The 17,893-nt window shown below is 40.0% G+C and overlaps 1 long non-coding RNA gene across 1 annotated transcript; it reads left to right on the top strand.

Moving 5' to 3' along the window:
- The first annotated feature begins 5,262 nt into the window (after positions 1-5,262).
- LOC143181621 (uncharacterized) lies at positions 5,263-6,132 on the top strand. Its single transcript, XR_013002308.1, has 2 exons — positions 5,263-5,390; positions 5,832-6,132. It is a non-coding gene; the product is annotated as an uncharacterized LOC143181621 (long non-coding RNA).
- Positions 6,133-17,893: the final 11,761 nt, after the last annotated feature.

Below are 17,893 nucleotides of genomic sequence, written 5' to 3'. Positions count from 1 at the left end.
TCGTTCAGGCATAAACTGGGCATAAAATAGACATCTTGCAGACATCATGTGCTACCTGGACAGTAATGTGAGAGTTAAGGAAATATGATTTTTATTCTCATAAATTCCTTGGAACAGTGTTCACTCGCTATAGTCTCACAACTCTATACAAGAAAATAGTTCATAGAATCCAAGATACACTTTAGAAGATCATGCATTCTTCAGTAACTCGTTTTTATCTCATAAGATGTGGAACTGAAGAAAAATGGGAATGAGGGGTTCTGACGAACTTGGACACTTTATTTTCATCTGTTTTTCATCATTTTTCTCTTCCTTCCTTTGGAATGAAGTAATTAGTAACAACGAAGAGAAGTTTCTTACGTCCTGTAAGTTCATTGCTGCTAAGTCGCGAGTGTATAGCAAGTAAAGATCGTAGCAGGCACCATATGCTCAAGAGCGGTTATTGTTCTTATCCCACGCTATCGATCCTGGTCAAAGAGTTGGATGGACAGGAACGACGCAATAGCAGGAACGTCGTTGCGACATCCTGGCGCCCGCGACATGTAGTCAACCCATTTCACGGAGATTAACGTCAAATGTTTGCATATTATCGTCTCGACTTTGCATTTTGCAATAAATTTGATTGGGAACCGAACACGATAAGGTTAATTAAGTCATTCTCTTAAGTAATGGGTTTCAGTCATCCTGCTTCGTTTCGAGGACAATAGACTTCCCTCGATTCGTGTCCTTTAGTCTTGACCCCTCTTTTATGAGTCCTTTAAGTAATTGGCCCTTTGTTTACTGGGTACAGAAAGACTGTTTCGTGAGCTACTGTTATAATCCTTTACTCTTCATGTATTCTTCAGGACAGAAGGTTTGAATTTTTTAAACTAGGACTCTACCATATTGAATATTCCATATATATTTTGTGTGTAATATAATATAAAATGTCTATAAAAAATCTATATTTATTAATTTATTTTAAATTAAAAAAAAACATTTTTGAATTTACTGTATTTAAATAAGAAAAACACAAATATTTTTACTGTATGTGGTGCAGTATAGTATTTCAAAGATAATTATTATAATTACATGAAAACAAATGTTAACATACTCGTTTTTTGTTAAAATAAATTATTAAACAAAGGACATTGTTATCGATCGAACTTCTTGCGTTCAGTTTTACTCTATTCCACTGGGACGCTTATTATTAGACCACCCAGAATAATATGCGACTATAAATTTACATGTCGATTATCTGTTAATTATCATCTTCCATCGATGGTATACCTAGCTACATACCAACAGGCTACTTTTCTAATTAAAAAAGTATTATTACAGAGTAGTTTGCTGAATAATCAAACGTATCAGCGACCTTCAGTGATCACGAATTCGATGACGTGCGAGCAAAAGTTATTGCGGAATTGTTTGCAGAATAATTAGCGACGAGGGACATGCTAAAATTGTTAAATCGCTATTGCGTATTAGCTATTCGTTTAGCGGTTCCGCTTTAAGAATGTCGCTGGGACCACGACCTTCCGCGATTCAAAGCAAATAGTCCCTGAAACTTCACGCTTCACTGATTACTGGCCATAAAATCTGGTCGAACCATTGTACTACACAAATCCATCAACAATGACTTTGAGACCCTTGTCCCCTTGAAGGAGACCTCATTGTCAGTTCGTCTTCGTCCTTCGTCGCGTTAACATTGTGTGATACCTATCTGGTTTCTATAATTAAAAGACTTTTAATACATTCAATTTGCAAGAAAGTTTGAAACACTCTATAAATACTTGTCAATCCTACGAGCATTGAAATCACTCACCGTAAATAAATCGTACTACATAGTAGCTGCAGTTGAATTAATATTTTGAGGACCACTCGCTCGGCCATGTTTAATAAGTTTTTATAGAAAATTTATTGTGAAATTATTGTGATCGTGGGTTTGTTGGCATTTGGAAGCAATTAGCTTGATGACATCTGTGGATGATTTCAAGCTCTTCGAGAAATTTGACGTGCATAGTTACCGACAGGGTACCGCTCGAGCGATAAAAGTGGACGCGCTGCGCGCTGGAAAGAAGCCCTTATGCGCGATTTATCGTGCATACGCGCACCTTCGAGTTCTTCCCGCGCTCGTTCACGATCGTTGTGCTTCTGTTCGCCCGCGTGAACGTTCGCCGTGTTTGAATATAAAACAACGCGGGAAATGAACCATTGCAGGAATAGTGGAGATCAGGTAAGTGAGAAAACAGTGAAAAATATTTCAAAACGTATAATGCGCAGCGTCTCCGTGAACGACAGACGAAGAGCGCGATTGAAAAGCTGTATTCCTGGCAACGAAATCGTCTTTTTAGCACCAGTGGCTGTTTTGGGTCAGTGGTATTAAAAAGTTCATTTATTAATCCTAGAAAGCTTTAGTATTAAAAAGATTAAGACCAGAAGATAAATAATCAGTAAAGGTAACATTAACATGATAGGTTATTTTTGCATTTACAATTTTTAAATGCAATCTTGTACTGCAAGTCAAAATACTGATGGTGTATCTAAGATATTTGATGGAAAAAATAGGTTACTTGAAAAGGAGACATTTTTCATGTTCTCTAAGGTTAAGGTATCATTTTTCTTATGTCAGCCATTTTTGATTATGGGAGCATTATATGGTCAAAATGGAAACAATAGAGTACCATAGTATTTGGGTTAGATTTTGTTTAACAAAGTAATTTCTTCTGGATTACTTATTTAATTTTCTATTAAAAAAGGACAGATTTGTTAAGCAAAATTTCTGTATATTATTTATGATGCCTTTCAGACATTCTAATCTATAGAAAGTTTCGTAACTTTTGTGAAAGTAATTTCTTGACATCTTTTTCTTGACCACTCAACATATTTCGTCTAGTAATACTCACATTACTAATATCATCAGTAATATTTATCTACTCATAGATATAAATTTATTTATTTTATTTCTTATAATAAATGTGCATCTTGCAAGATACATATAGCAGAAGTATGCAAATTACAGTAGACTTTTCGCTCACAACGAATACAGAAATAAACAAAATGTCAGCGAACAAAATAGGATAAAAACGATCGCGTCGTTTATTTATAAAAGTAGCGGGGTATTCTGGCGTCTCGCGGTTTAGCAAAGGGCGTAGATTTCTCTATGCTCACACGACCATTGAATCGTACGCGATCTTCTCTATCGCTTGTCTTTAAGCGGAAATACCGATAAGCAGAACGTCCGAATGCACGCGTATTCATGTCCCGCAAATTGCACAGAGCCAAGCATGTATCGGTATGCGATGTATGTGTGTGAACACAATGGCGTAGCTTACATTTCAGGAAGCATCTTAGTTTCGTGCAATTATACGCTGGCGCAATTATTTGTAATTATGGCATTCGCTATATAATCGCGAACGTTAGTCGCCTGATGTGGAGACTGTAATTAGACCGCAATTAGATGATAATAAAGTCGAAGAAGTTAAGAAATTTAGAAGAGCAAGAATTCCAAGGAATCCAATTTTTTTGTTACACTACAGTAAAAACCTCGATTAACCGATTCAATAATTTTACTGCTAGACTACTCTCTCAAGAATTCATCCTTTTGTTCTTTTAAACTATTACCAATCCTTCTAAGGTGAATGGTTTTCGACGCTTGTAAGAAACTATTGCTTCTATTGCTAGTTTTAACAGCTAGTAACTAGTAACGTTTGCTAGCAACTAGTTTTGGGAAGGAATTTGATGTAAAAATCCCAGGTACACTTTATTTCTTTTTCATTTTCTATACACCTGATACACGAGATAAGTGTATTTTGTATGTAATTTTTACAAATTTTATTACACTTTTACGACATCAGTATTTACGATCAAAGTGACCCTGCGTTCGTCGTACGAGGATTAAATCACGTGCTCGACTTTCAGTGAATGTACTATTATCTTCATCACTATGAATACCTAAAACTATGGATAACAGTGCGAGTAATCGAGGCTGAACTCACTAGTCGCGTGCTATAGTCACTGTGTGCGCGTAAGAGCCGATACGATATCGGAATGTCGTCATACGTGCATGCGTCGAAGACAAAGTCGTCTTCGTTTATGTAATCGTCGCCGAAGTATCGCGTATCGCGTGCCGTGCACGGATTTAGCGCATTAAGCATTATTAATGGATCAAGGTATTTTCGAACGTAGCAAAATATCGCCGTGAACGCGCGCGCGCGCGCTCACGCGGATAGCAACTCCGCGTAGCGTGGAGCGGCACGAAGCATCGCTCGCCGCATCCGAGCGTGCTCGGCAACAGTAGAAAGGATGGTACATCCTCCCTGTCGCATTCCACCGGGACGCGGAGACAGTCTGGAAGAAGCGAGCATTCGTGCTCACAGACAGTTATTTAAAGATTCTCGCTGCACTCAAATTGTGTCACGTGACTGTTGGCTAGCTGCCGTTTCTTCGCCGCGAGTACCTCCGCGTTTGCTCGCAGAACGCCGTAGAAAAAGAGAAATCCACCAGTCTACAGGCCATTTCACGCGAGTAGAACCCGCTTCGTTCTTTGCAATTCAGCTACTCGCTCGCCCGCGACGGCAGAGGTTCCCTGAAATCCTCAGGCGGTGTTTATGTACCGAGCAACTCGCCATATTTGTTTCGTTTCTAACTAGACCCTCGTGACATCTTTGGTAACTCGGCACAATGAGAATTCTGGCTTTTATTCGATGCACTTGATCGGTTCGAGTGTCTGATTCGTTTGAGCACGCATCGAGACTCGGTATGCGATGAATTGCGTCGATCACTAGATCGACAGTAGCTGGCGCCTGCCTGGCCGTTTGTTAACCTGTGACCTTTATGCCGCAATTAACAACGTGGCACTTTCCATTCAGTAGCGTTTCGCGTGCATTTTTGCTTTTTTGGTCGAGGTCGTTGGTGACAATAACAACTGACATTGCACGCAAGTAATTCACGCTGGACTGTCTTCATTTCTTGGTATTTTGTTAAGAAATTCGATTCTGTCTTGTCAGAATAGACGTTTTTCAGAGGTTAGAATTACATTTTGAATCACCTGTAGGGTTATGTCTTTCGACACTTTCAGTCGTAACGTCGTTACTCATATAGGGGACGATAAAGAGAGTATTTGGCACATCGATCAACGGTTTCTCCTATCAGCTGCCAAAAATCGCGCTTCAGTAGGATAACACAGCGAGTCAAAAAGCAGCGTTTAGGTCGGTCATGTTCAACAACGTAATTATCGAACCGCGTGAAAAACCCACCGATGACTCGTCAAATTTACCGATCTCGGTCTGACTCCGATTCCCGCCGCCTCGTCGAGATGGTGTTACTGTCGATTCTATATTCCTATCCAGCCAGAGTTCTCTATTGGCGATGCAAAGCAACGATAGTTGGCATGGGGTATAATAGAACTGGTACACGCATAAAATAGTCAACTATTTTCTCTTTCTCTCCTTTCTTCCATCCTCCTCTAACCCATTTAGCCCACGAACTACGTTGGACGTTACTTCTAAGAGTTCCACGTATTCCTAGATCTACTGTAACATCGATTTTGCGATCCCTTATTCCCCATCCATGTTTATTATCCCGCTAATTCGAACGTAACCTGTTCCCTGAGCCGAACTCATCTCGCTGGTAGACGCATTCCAAGTTCATTACACGCAGCTCGGCGCAATCAATATCATTCGGTAGAACCTAGAGACCGTTACATGTCCAGCGGCCTGCTGCGCGCCAGGGGAATCGTGTTCATCATCGTGCTCCCAAGTTCAACCGTGACTAAAATTATATAGCACGTAGAATTACGTAAACAGAGCTATGTTGAATGGCCGAGTCACCCCTCTTCTATCTTCTGCCAGTTACATATGCCAGCACACAGCCGCGTAGTGGCACGGTTTCATGGACCACCTAGGCTGGAACTGCCTGTAACCCGGGTGGTCCTCGTGTGGCACACGTTATGGCACGGAGAGAGTATTGACCGTCTCAGCGAGCACAGTGGAAATTTCCACTGCCCTACCCCAAGACTCTCGGTGACTACTACATACACTTTCCGGTCGCGGTTGTCTGGCGTACATGTAACCGAGCCCTAAAGTCTACCGTCCAATCTGAAGACCGTCTTTCGAACCGTTGCTGCTTTTGCAGGTCTCCCAGCAGACGCAATTCGATACGTATCGTGAAAAAATCAATAGCTGCGCTCTGTTGTAAACAATTCAGCTTCCACTTGGCGTTAAGTTCAGGAGTGATTGCTGTCATCAGGGTGGGAATAAACAGTTTGCAGTAATTCTGCTGGTTGTTAAGTAATTTAGCAAAATTGCGCGATAATGTTGCCTTTCGAAACGTGTTAAGCTGCTTGTCTTATCGCCACTTTTTCGCTTCGTATAAATAGAAAATTATCGCGCTTGATTGTTTGTTATCTATTTGTATGAAGTATTTACTAGTCGGTGTTTCTGTTCTTGCGCGAGGTACGTATGTATAATAATGCGCATTTGTGTCCCTGCGTCGTGTATCGATTTATCGGCACTGTCGATGAGAACCACTGGCAGGTATGCAGGACTTCCCCAGTTCGAAAAGGTATCGAAGCTCAAGCAGAATTCGTGATGGGTCAATGGTGACCTTGAATGAAAAACTGTAGAAACGTAATACAGTGGTGGGAGTGTTTCTTCTTTCTGTGGCAGTTTTCGAGGCTGCCTGGCGGCGAGGAAAAGGGAAACCGTAAACTGGCGCTGATTCAGTGCTGCCTGGTCGAGAGAAATACGAGATAGCGGATCGTGCTCGACTATTTTTAGATAGACGCCGTCCTTCGGTTTTACGCAACTATATAAAAAGAACGCATTTGTTGTGTTCGCCACGACTGCATTGTCGGCAGTGGAATCATTAAATGCTTGATTGAGCACTTCTATCACTGTGATTTCGAATGCAATTTTACCTGATTGTAGTAAGTTTAGGAGTTTATAGGAAACTGGGAAGGGCACATTATTGAGTAAGCTCAGAATGTGAACACACAGCAAAAGGAAGTTGCAAGACTTCGTTCTTATCGATTTATGATGTATGCGACATCTGTAGTATGCGACAAGTTTCATTCGATGTATCTGCTTTCTCCTCAGACGGTAATCATACTCTGTGTTTTCTGTGGATGGTAAAACATTAGTCACTGTAGGTAACATGAAACTCTCGACTATTGGTAAAATAGTTTCCTATTATCTAATAACAAAAAATATTAACAGAGTAAAGTCCTATTAAATATTTTATTATAAATAGATATAGAATATCAATAATTACATAAATTTCATTCGATTTTCCTGCTTTCTCTGAATGTAAAGCATTAGCCACTGCTGGTAGCACGAAATTTGACTATCGGTAAACTAGTTTTCTCTTAACTACTGGACGTCAAGAATTAATTACCGATATTAATTAAAGATTATTAAGAAGGTAAAATATCCCATTTCTAATTTCGAATTCATATAAGTCATTTATAATTATATTTCATTTAATTAGCCAAACTAATTTCACTCGATTTCAATTTAATTTAATATTATGCAGCACGTATGTCGGCTTCAGTGAGTAATTAAGCATTAATGAAATGAAAAAGGGGCAGGTCAAAGGTTCTGTGAACTTTCATAGGTTACTCTGCTCCGTGTTCAGTTTCGTGGCTATAATCTTTTTACTCCCCTCCGTTGTTTGTAATCGTTACACGGTCTGAAACGAACTTTAAATAAACCGAACTGCTCAGAAGTAATTAGTTGAGTAGTTCTCTGGGCTGCTTTGAAACTTTGAAAGATAAAGCTTCTTATTGTTCGCAAGATACAAAACCCTCTCGACGAGCGGACCGTTACGCATTAGGGTTTCAGCGAATCCGCTTTTTGTACACGTTTAATCCTTCTGCGAAGGACTTTGTTCGATTTCTCAAGAGAGATGTTCTTTCAGCGAACTTTTCCCTTTCGTGCCCGCAGATTTTCTTGGCAATTAAAGGTAACCACGATTTCAAATTAGGCATTTGCAGGACCCTTCGTAAAGAAAGGGCCAATCGTGAACCTCCTTTACATTAATAATCACACTAATCTAACACAAGAGTGGTTTCATTTTTCTTACTGAAAGCTCCCTTTACTTCGCTTCAGAAGAGAGGCATTTCTAAATTGGAAATTATTTTGTGACATTTTCATGCTCAATCCTGCTCTCAAGTAAATGGCCTTCTCGCAGGGGTGGTTCCTCCTTTTTTACCTCGCATTATTCATCGAGCATCTCTGCATATGGAAGATGTGCACACAAGCAGAAGTTGGCGTTTAACATATCTTCCTTCCAAGTTGATGGCGCACCCTGCGTCAGATGCTGCGTTCCAGTCTACCCTCTGATCCCCTTCATCTCTCGTTTTATCCTCGCGGTACTTCATGTCAGTCTGTCCTGCTGGCAATCACTTCTCGAGAAACTAAATTGATTCGACACACGTCCTAAAAGTTTTAGAAAATTTTCGCCAAGCCCTCTGTCCCAACATTTGTCTTCCGCCTTCCTCGAGAGAAAGAAAAGCAAAGTGTTCTAACCCCTCTTCGCCTGGCTAGAATTTCTACGAGAATTCCTCTCAAGTTCACCGATCCCCAGGTTGACTGTTGCAATTAACTTCAGAATTTCGAGTCGGGATTTTGGTCGTAATCGAACGAGCTCTCAAAGAGCGAAATTGCCATTTGCATTTTCATCTCTCCCGAAAATTGCACGCTTTGTAGCTCTAGCGGTCTTTGTCGTGATATTAATATCCCAGCTTATGTCTATCCACATCAGGGTTGCCATATGAGTTCTTTCCTTTGGTATAGTGAACAAAACTGGGAGGTTAGGGAAGAAATAACGGGTGTCCCATTGGTATAGGTCTAGGCCCTAGAATCCAACAAGACCTTAGGAACAGAATACAATAGGACATTTAAGAATAAAGAACGAGTCAGTGAGGTCGAGGTTTGAATGAGTACAGGATGAGGTTATTGATTATTAAAGAAGAAATCTTGAAGAGAAAATTGGGGTTCCATCTGATGTGTACAAAGGATAAATGTTGGCATACAGCAATGCCTTGTTCACGTGTTCTTCATTGGAAGTACGCTTAATTGGCGTGATTAAAGTACACGCTATTCTTCGACGACCTAGCGCCCAACTAACGAGCCACTCATTTCCTCGCCTAACTTGACAAGTGCTTTAAGCATTTCCATATTGCCTTTCGAATAGGATTTAATGCCCGTCACGGGAAGATTTCCGCCCGTATGGATTGAAGACAAATCCCTGATTTAAATTAAATTTAATTTAATTTAATTCAGTTTAGTTTAATCCATTTTAATTTAATTTAATTTAATTTGATTTAATTTAATTTCGTTTAATCTAATTTAATTTCGTTTAATTTACTTTATTTAGGGGGCGTAATCCTTTGTTATACAGGGTGATCGTCTTCCCTGGAGATTCAAAAACATTGCACCCACAAAGGCATCGCATTGTGGGTCTCTTGTATCACAATAGAGTCCTGCTGTTATGTTTTTGCGACGGCGTTGCCTTTGAGCCTCCAAGCGAGAGAATCACTCTGTACTATATGCATGTAGAGTACATAGCCTTAACCTAAGTTTCGATGTCATCTTCCGAGTTTGATCAAACTTGGTATACGAGTAGTGAAGACATCGAAAAATATTAGACAGGTATTTTTTAAGCTGCTGATATTGTTATTTAAGGGGTGAGAAGCATGTTTTCGTAAATATCTCAAATTTCGTCTTCCTATTAAGTCCTCCTATACTAAAAAAAATACATGTCCAATACTTTTCGATGTTCTATTCGTGTACCAAGTTTCTTCAAAATCAGAAGATGAAACTTAGGTGACGTTCTCTGTTAGACCCAATAAGGCTGCAGTCTAGGTAACTCAAGATACTACTATATTTAAAACTACCTAATAAGACCTAGAGATCTAATGATCATGATATGTTTCGCCAAGGAGAGATTAGAAGAAAACAGATGAGGTATCCTAGCAATATTTGCGAGATTAATACTATAAAATTGCGCGTGTCGAGTCGTTGCAGGCAAACTCGCGCGAAGACACCAGTAAAAACAAATAAGGCACACAAGTGGCGATGATTAAGCATTCGCTCAGCGAAATCTGCATTTGACTACGCCCACTGATTGGTAGCGTGCATTCCCCGCGCATCTGCTAATCATATTAGAATATTTTACGTCATTAGCGGCAATTTTAGCGTGTACACTCCCCGCGAGCTTGTCTGTTTACCTTGGCTAATTAAAATCCACAGTTCCTGTCGGATCGATGCAAATCCAGAGGGCACTCGAAATCCCAATATCTGGGCATCTCGTGGGATCGCTCGAGGAATTCTGTTCGCAGTCTTGTTAATATCTTTCGAGGATACGAGCAGCGTGATATCGTTTCGGCGGAAGGCACCTTCGAAAGTCGCGGAACAGTTCGGTGGATCGATGCAACCGCCTGGAGCGATCGAGGGACGCCGCGGGAAAGACGTCACGCTGAAAGACGAGGAAGATGGATATTGCGAAACGATGATAATCCAGAATCCAATCGGTGGTTTACACAGTAGCGCGACCGTATCGCCCGATTCCGCAGGATTATACGGGTCGTGCGGATTTGCGGTGACGGCAGCGGTGGCCGAGTGGTATCGTAACGTCCTCCTGTCTTAAGCCCCGTTCCCACATACGCGCTGCTTGCTACAGAATCGTCTAAGAGCTGATTAAATAAACAACATAATTGGGCAAGTTGAGTAATCCCTGCTTGGGTGATACATTGTGGACCCAGTTGGTTTTAGATTACTATGATTTTATTGGTAAATGACTGATTTATTCAAATTTTTTGATCTTCAAACTGTTTAATCTTTTACCGCTTTAATTTCAAAATTTTTGAATGATTTATATTTTAATTCTAATTCTCTTAATTCTAGTTTTCAAATCTTTTAATTTTCATATATTCAAGTAAATGTTGTAGTGATCTAGTGTTCAAATAATCTAGTGTAGAAGCAGTTAATTGTTGAAGGTTAAGTGTTTAAGCAGTCAAGTGTTCCAGTAATCTAATGTTCAAGCAGTCAAGTGATCATGTAGTCAAGTGTTCAAACAGTCAAGTATTCAAACAGTCAAGTGTTCAAGCAGTGAAGTATTCAAACAGTCAAGTGTTCAAGCAGTGAAGTATTCAAACAGTCAAGTGTTCTAGTAGTCAAGTGTTCCAGTAAACTAGTGCTCATGCAGTCAAGTGATCAAGTAGTAAAGAGATCAAGTAGTACAGTGTTTAAGCAGTCAAGTGTTCAAGCAGTCAAATGTTCAACTAGTCAAGTGTTCAACTAGTCAAGTGTTCAACTAGTCAAGTGTTCAACTAGTCAAGTGTTCAACTAGTCAAGTCTTCAACTAGTCAAGTGTTCAACTAGTCAAGTGTTCAACTAGTCAAGTGTTCCAGTAATCTAGTGCTCATGCAGTCAAGTGATCAAGTAGTAAAGAGATCAAGTAGTACAGTGTTCAAGCAGTGAAGTATTCAAGCAGACAAGTGTTCAAACTGTCAAGTGTTCAAGTAGTCAAGTGTTTCAGTAATCTAATGCTCATGCAGTCAAGTGATCAAGTAGTAAAGAGATCAAGTAGTAAAGAGATCAAGTAGTACAGTGTTCAAGCAGTCAAGTGTTCAAATTTTCGTACATTCAATCCTGGAATCTTATATCCAAGCAAGTGGAAAGTTCGCCATATTTGAGCACACATTAAGTCAGCAGAAAATGTCTATACCTCTCATAAGTATATGTAAGTATAGACTGTTACTAGAATCTTGCTACTTTACTTCCAACCTCCTATCATCTTTCTGCCTAATTCTCTGACTCTCAAGAAACAGGAACTCAAACTATATGGCATTCTGTGGCCACTCGATATCCTCTTTGACTATAACCACATTCGTCTAAAAGCTTCGCTCACCGAAGTTACATCAATCTACCTATTATCTCCCACTATCAGGCAGCGAGTCCATGAAAGCAGAAGTCAGTTGCTTTCAATGTTCATGCACTTTTGGAACGGTCAGTTTTTCCGACCAGCCATCGATTCGTCGAACACACCGATGCCAGAATGGTCAGTGTTTGCTACTCATTGGTTGCATTAGCGGCGCTCTTCAGCGATATTTGCTGTTCTTCTACCAGTTTTTGTTTGAGTTTTATTCGAGTCCCAGCGGAGAGTCGATTCAATCTCGATTGCTTCAATACCTTATGGAAAACGTTTTATTACCGAGCGAACCATCCACTTTTGAAACGTATACAGTATTCATCGATTCATTCTATCTGTTATTTAAAGACCACAATTACAGCAAACGGATAATTTTTGCCCCGATTTCGACCAGACGTTCTTTGAATGCGTCGTTTAAACGACGCCCGACGGGGGAAGGTTGCCAAAATTCCCCAAAAGCGGACATTACCGAAGAATCGCGTGAAATTGCATTGAAAATTCGCCACGCGGATCCGTGTCTGCTGCGGCTCTCGTGCCAGAAGTGGCGCGCTCTCGACAAAGAGCAATTTCTCCTTTTGATTCGAGCCTCGTTGACGAGGTACAAGTAAATTCCATTTTTTTCTCCTTGCGTCACTTAATTAACGATCCATTTGCCTTTGTCACGCTGGACTGTAACCGAGAACAGCTGTCACGTTGCGTCGATGTAACTCCATTCTCGATATGTGTTGACACCTAGTTGTTTAGTTTTGTCCATCCCTATATAGTGTGTTTTCTCGATAATAGCTCGCTAAGACATTTATGTTTCCGTGAAACTGCTACTTTGTCTCGATACAAGCTCGTAACTTGCAATTAACTAACAGTTTACTTATATGTGCAATGTTATCTCGATAAAAGCTCGTTAAAGACTCTGTCTTGATACAAGCTCGCCACTTGTAACTAGCAACCAATTTACTTATATAATAAGATAGAACCTCCATTAATCGAGTCATAATTATTCATAGCCTTTTTTATTCGCCATACCTGCTATTCGATATAGTGACAACAAAAATACAGCAAAATATCTATTAAACCTCGAACTGTAATTTAGCTTCAATCTTCAGGAGACTCCTTCAGGCATAAATCCCACGGTGAGTCAGTGAATCGAGAACTTTCTGCAGCCTCTCGATATAAGCTCGTGACTTGGAGAACGTAAGAGACTAATTTCTAACTTCAATATTCCTTCTCAAAGAAAAATACAATAAACTAGCATCAGAAAAATATAAGCGTACTATTTAGTAAAGCATCGAGATTATATCGAGATATTAGTTAAAGAAAAGAAGCTTGGAAACACAGCACTGACAGGGCGAGAAGTTATAATTGCCACGATGGTATTCGACCAAACAGATTGGCGTTCGCGTGTGCACGCGCGGGACAATGCACGCTTCCGGTAGGCGCCTTTCTGGCCGAGCTTTTAGCGCGAGTGCACTCGCGTCTGGCTAGCCATCGGAAAATAAACTACTTTGGCGGCTGCTCGTTGATGGGAACAATAGCACGTAGAAGGTTGAATCGGCTGCTGGGACAGGGGATCGGGGAGGGAGGGGGGGATCTGAGCGGAAGGAGGATGCTTGTTAACCCCTCGTGAGGGGATGGAATTTTCGCGAGGCTTTTATTCATTGTCGAGCGCTCCGTATTTAGCATTTCAATGTTATAGAATTTATCGAAGGGAAATCTGGTCTGGCTTTGTGTCTTGCGAGGCTTCGATGTGTTAGAGAGATGCTTTTTCAGAATCTACTGGATTTAGATGAGGTGAATTATAGGTTCGAAAGAGGGTCTGCTATTTACAATCTAGTAAATGGCAAAGGATCGAGTTTGAAGGATCTGACACTAGAGCTGAGAGAAGAGAAGCTATTGTGTGAGATAGTAGAATTTTTTGAGTACCATTTTGACGGTCATTTTTCTTGAATTTTGGGGTAGCACTACGAAGGATCATTACTTGCTTCTATTTCTAGAAATAGTAAGATTTATTATGTTTCAGATGTGAAAATATTCGAACATTCATATATTCACGTAATTAAATAATTGAAATGACTGAAATAATTGAAATAAATGACATAGGTGAAATGGGTGCAATAGATGAAATATTTACAGTGAATAAAATAAGTGAGATAATTAAGCTAATTTTAATCATTGAAATAATTTTGATAATTAAAATAAACGAAATCATAAATATTTAATTACTCAAATACTCGTCCTTTACTCACCAAAATTTGACCACCTACTAAATTAATCACAAGCATACTGAAGACCTCAGAAAACGCGACACCGTCAAATTAAACAATTTCCATAAACAATTCCAAGCCACACGTACAGCTACTCATTACTCCATAATATCAAGGTAAATCTGCTCACGCAATATAATTTTGCATACGTAAACAGCACCCTCCCGCTCTCCAACAAAGCATACGATACTCCTTTACGTGGAATCTACAACGTACAGCCTTCGTCGACGAATCTTGACAGTGTATCTCGGAAATCTGAGAAATTAGAGAGAGAACAAAGGACCTAGATATTTCGCTCGTATAATTTTATTCCGGCAATCAGCGAAATGGATTCGCAATCCGGTCGAAGACGAACTGTACTCCGTCTGTCGTTCGTCAGCTCTCCCCTCCGTCTCTTTCGACTCCTTTCTCGTCCTTTTTCCGCCCCTCGCGTAATCGTAGCAGTCGAACGAGCACCCCAGAGCCAATTGTTCCGCGCTCGGTTGATTATTGGTTTTCTATTAGCGGGAGGGGCTGCATCCCACTTCGCCTCGTTCTCGCGCGACCTCGTAGCCTTTTTTCCATGTGTATCCCGACGAAAAACCTTTCTCCCCTTTTCAAGCTATTCTACCCTACCCTCTTGTTCTCCCCCTCCCTTTATTTCGATTCCTGTTAACCGAGCTCATCGAGCGATATTTATGACAAATAGCCAGCGAACAGGTGCAGTTTCCCATTTAGGGAAACTATACTCGTGAGCTGTTTCTTCTGCCTTTTCCTTTTTTCTTTTTCTTTTTTTTCGTCGCTCGTGTACACATCCTTCGTCACGATCTTCGCGTACGTTGCTGAGGGGCGGGCGCGGGGGATGCATTAGAGCGGCGAAGGCGGAAGTGGATTAAACGCACCGGTGACAGGTTGTTTTATGGCCACGTTCGATCCAGTTTCCGCCATGAGTGTACTTGCGATAAAGTTGGTGAAATTTGATTTCCAATAATGAATAAAAAATGCGGGGCAGAACGAGGGGGTGTGCCCGTGGAATAGGAGGAAGTTTTCAGGGGGAATGAGTTCCACTTGACCAGAAATATATCTTCGATTTGTTGCTTGCGTTAGACGACGATCGAATTTTATTTTTTCGCTGGTCAGAAAATAATACCGCCGAATTTCTCCGGGCACGTTTCGCGGCATAGCAATCATTTTTTGATATCGGAGTCGTATCTGGCCTCGAATTTATTTAAAAAATATAGAGCTTTGAGTTTCTCAGTGTTTGCCTGCTTCTGTGAAACCTGGTTCCAGGTATGAATGTTTGTCTCGGTAACTGTTGACTCTGTCAAGTTCTGTTTTGGTATGGTAAAAAAATTTTTGTTTTTTGTACGCCGATTCGATAGACATTTTTAAATTCGAGAAGGTTTGGTTATATTTCTTGAAGCTTTGCTTGCAGATTCAAAAATTTTCATTCCGTTTATTCGCTGTGAAAGGAAAAATCAAGCTTAAAATTTTCGCAGAAATATATTCAGGTTGCTTTAGAATATTCAACCACTCAATTATACCTTGAATTAGATATCAAATTATATTATTTCAATACTCGAATATTGAATTCTTTAATTATTCAAGTACTAATATGTTCAAATATTCAATTTTTCAATTTTCCAATTACTCTATTATTCAATTACTTACTTATCCAATTTTTCAAATATATACGTATTAAAAATAAGACAATTTTCAAAATGAAAAAAATAAAACTACATTCGTTGAAGTTCTGCTTCCAAACCAGCTTACTTAAATTCCCACTAGGTTTTTTTTTTATAAAAACCTTCATCCATTTATGTTTCATACAATAAAAAAGCAATATATCTGACACGTGAATAATAAAAAACGATTTGAGCGAGACAGACAGGAGAATACACTCCACAAATTTTTACACAAATTATTCAAGCAGCGTTCAGCTTTGTACATAACTCGGCGGTTCTGTCAGTGGTCGGTGTCCAGTTTGCTAGTTTTCAATTAAGTGTTCCGTGTCATAGCGGGACGCTATATTTACGCGGCTGTTTCAATTAAAACTGCTCGTCGAGATAGCCACGCTTAATATAGTCGTGAAAGCGTTTCCTCGTGATACGTCTTGGTGGAATCGAGCGTGCTGCTCGTCGAAACAACGTCACGCTTTTGTGCACGCGAAACGCAGCGGCCACTTCGTTAGCCGATACAACTGCTTCCCCTTCGTCCTCGTTTGTCCCGCAAAAACTTTTACATCCTACGGACGGAGTCGATTCTATTTGCCCCGTTTAATTAATATTTACTTACCAAGCGTCGGCAAGGGCTGCAGCGAGCACTTGAGACTCCACTTAAAAGGAGAGAATTACAGCGCAGCGAAATCCTTTATCCTGTGGAAATTACAGGGTACCCTTAAAGACTGATAAATGGCCGAGGAACTACACAAACTGGCCAGGAAGCTCGCTCTTCTTTAATATTTAATCCAACTTCGACCTAAACAGTCGAAACGCTGTTACGTGAGGCATTTCACTCAGAGTTGTCAGCAGGGTTGCCAGACTCGATCCCACGCCTAGTGATGAGTGGCGTCGCGTCCCCTCTACCACTCTACAGGCATTCGTGACGTCATATTATACAAATATAATAAGATATGTTATTTATGCGTATATTTGCATATTGGATTTCCATGCTGTTTATATTATTAAATATAATATGCTATTATGTACTTTTATATTTTCGTCAGATTGTGTTTCAGAAAATATTGATGTTGATAATTTAATAGAATAATTATGTTTATACATAACTGTTATTTTATTAAGTTTATTTAGGATTATAACACGTTGTTATAAAATAAATTTTATTTATGTACGTAATTATTATATTAAGGCATATTTGTATTTTAAAACGGTCGGAAAACGTGTATAAGACGTTTGTAGAACGTTACCAGTATTTATAAGATGTTCTGAATGTCTGAAACAAACGTCTCTAAGACGTCTTTAAGATACCTGTATGACGTTTTAAAGATGTTTGCCTTATGGATGTCATGTTTTGTAACAGTAGATGTTCACATGACCTGTCTAAGACGTTGGGACGTCTTGAATGTTAGGCACGGATCTCTTTATGACGTTATTAAGATCTCTTTGTGCTTTCTGGGTATAAGAGACAATGAAATCCAATACACAAAAATATAATATAAATATATGTGATGATATAGTGTCAGGAATGTGCATAGAGGAGTAGTGGGGATGTGACGTCACTCATCCTTTGGTGTAACGTCGAGCTTGGCATCCATGGTTGTCAGATACCCGGGGTGAAGTGGGGTTCGAGCGGAAAACGCGCTCAGTTCCACATCCTCGCCTTTCTGCAGCGCGCTAACAGTAATTTCTCTTATCTGGAGAAAATGGAAAAGCAAATCTCTGGCGAATACGAAAAATCCATTCGAGCAGCTTCCCCTATCTGACAAGGAGGAGAACGACTGACCCACTTACTTAACGCTTTCAGGACTTTCCATGAGTGGAAATACTCACGGCGACGTTGCCTCCTTTCTGGCGATCCAAGTCTCGTCTAGTTGCTTCTTTCTGTCGGAATTTTCGTTCATTACTGTCGCCCTTTTACATTTTTCTTGCTGGAAGTCTGAGATGCGGAGGAAAATTTGGGGCGGTATTAATAAGCGTTCCTTCAAATTTAAATTCAAATTTCCTTTCTCTGAAAATGGAAATTGTTATGCTACTCCTATTTAAGATGCGCAATTTTGGGAATAT

The sequence above is a fragment of the Calliopsis andreniformis genome, chromosome 7, assembly GCF_051401765.1.
Source record: "Calliopsis andreniformis isolate RMS-2024a chromosome 7, iyCalAndr_principal, whole genome shotgun sequence".
Lineage (NCBI taxonomy): Eukaryota > Metazoa > Arthropoda > Insecta > Hymenoptera > Andrenidae > Calliopsis > Calliopsis andreniformis.
Note: the sequence above shows the minus strand (reverse complement) of the source record. Positions and strands in the feature narration are given on the sequence as shown.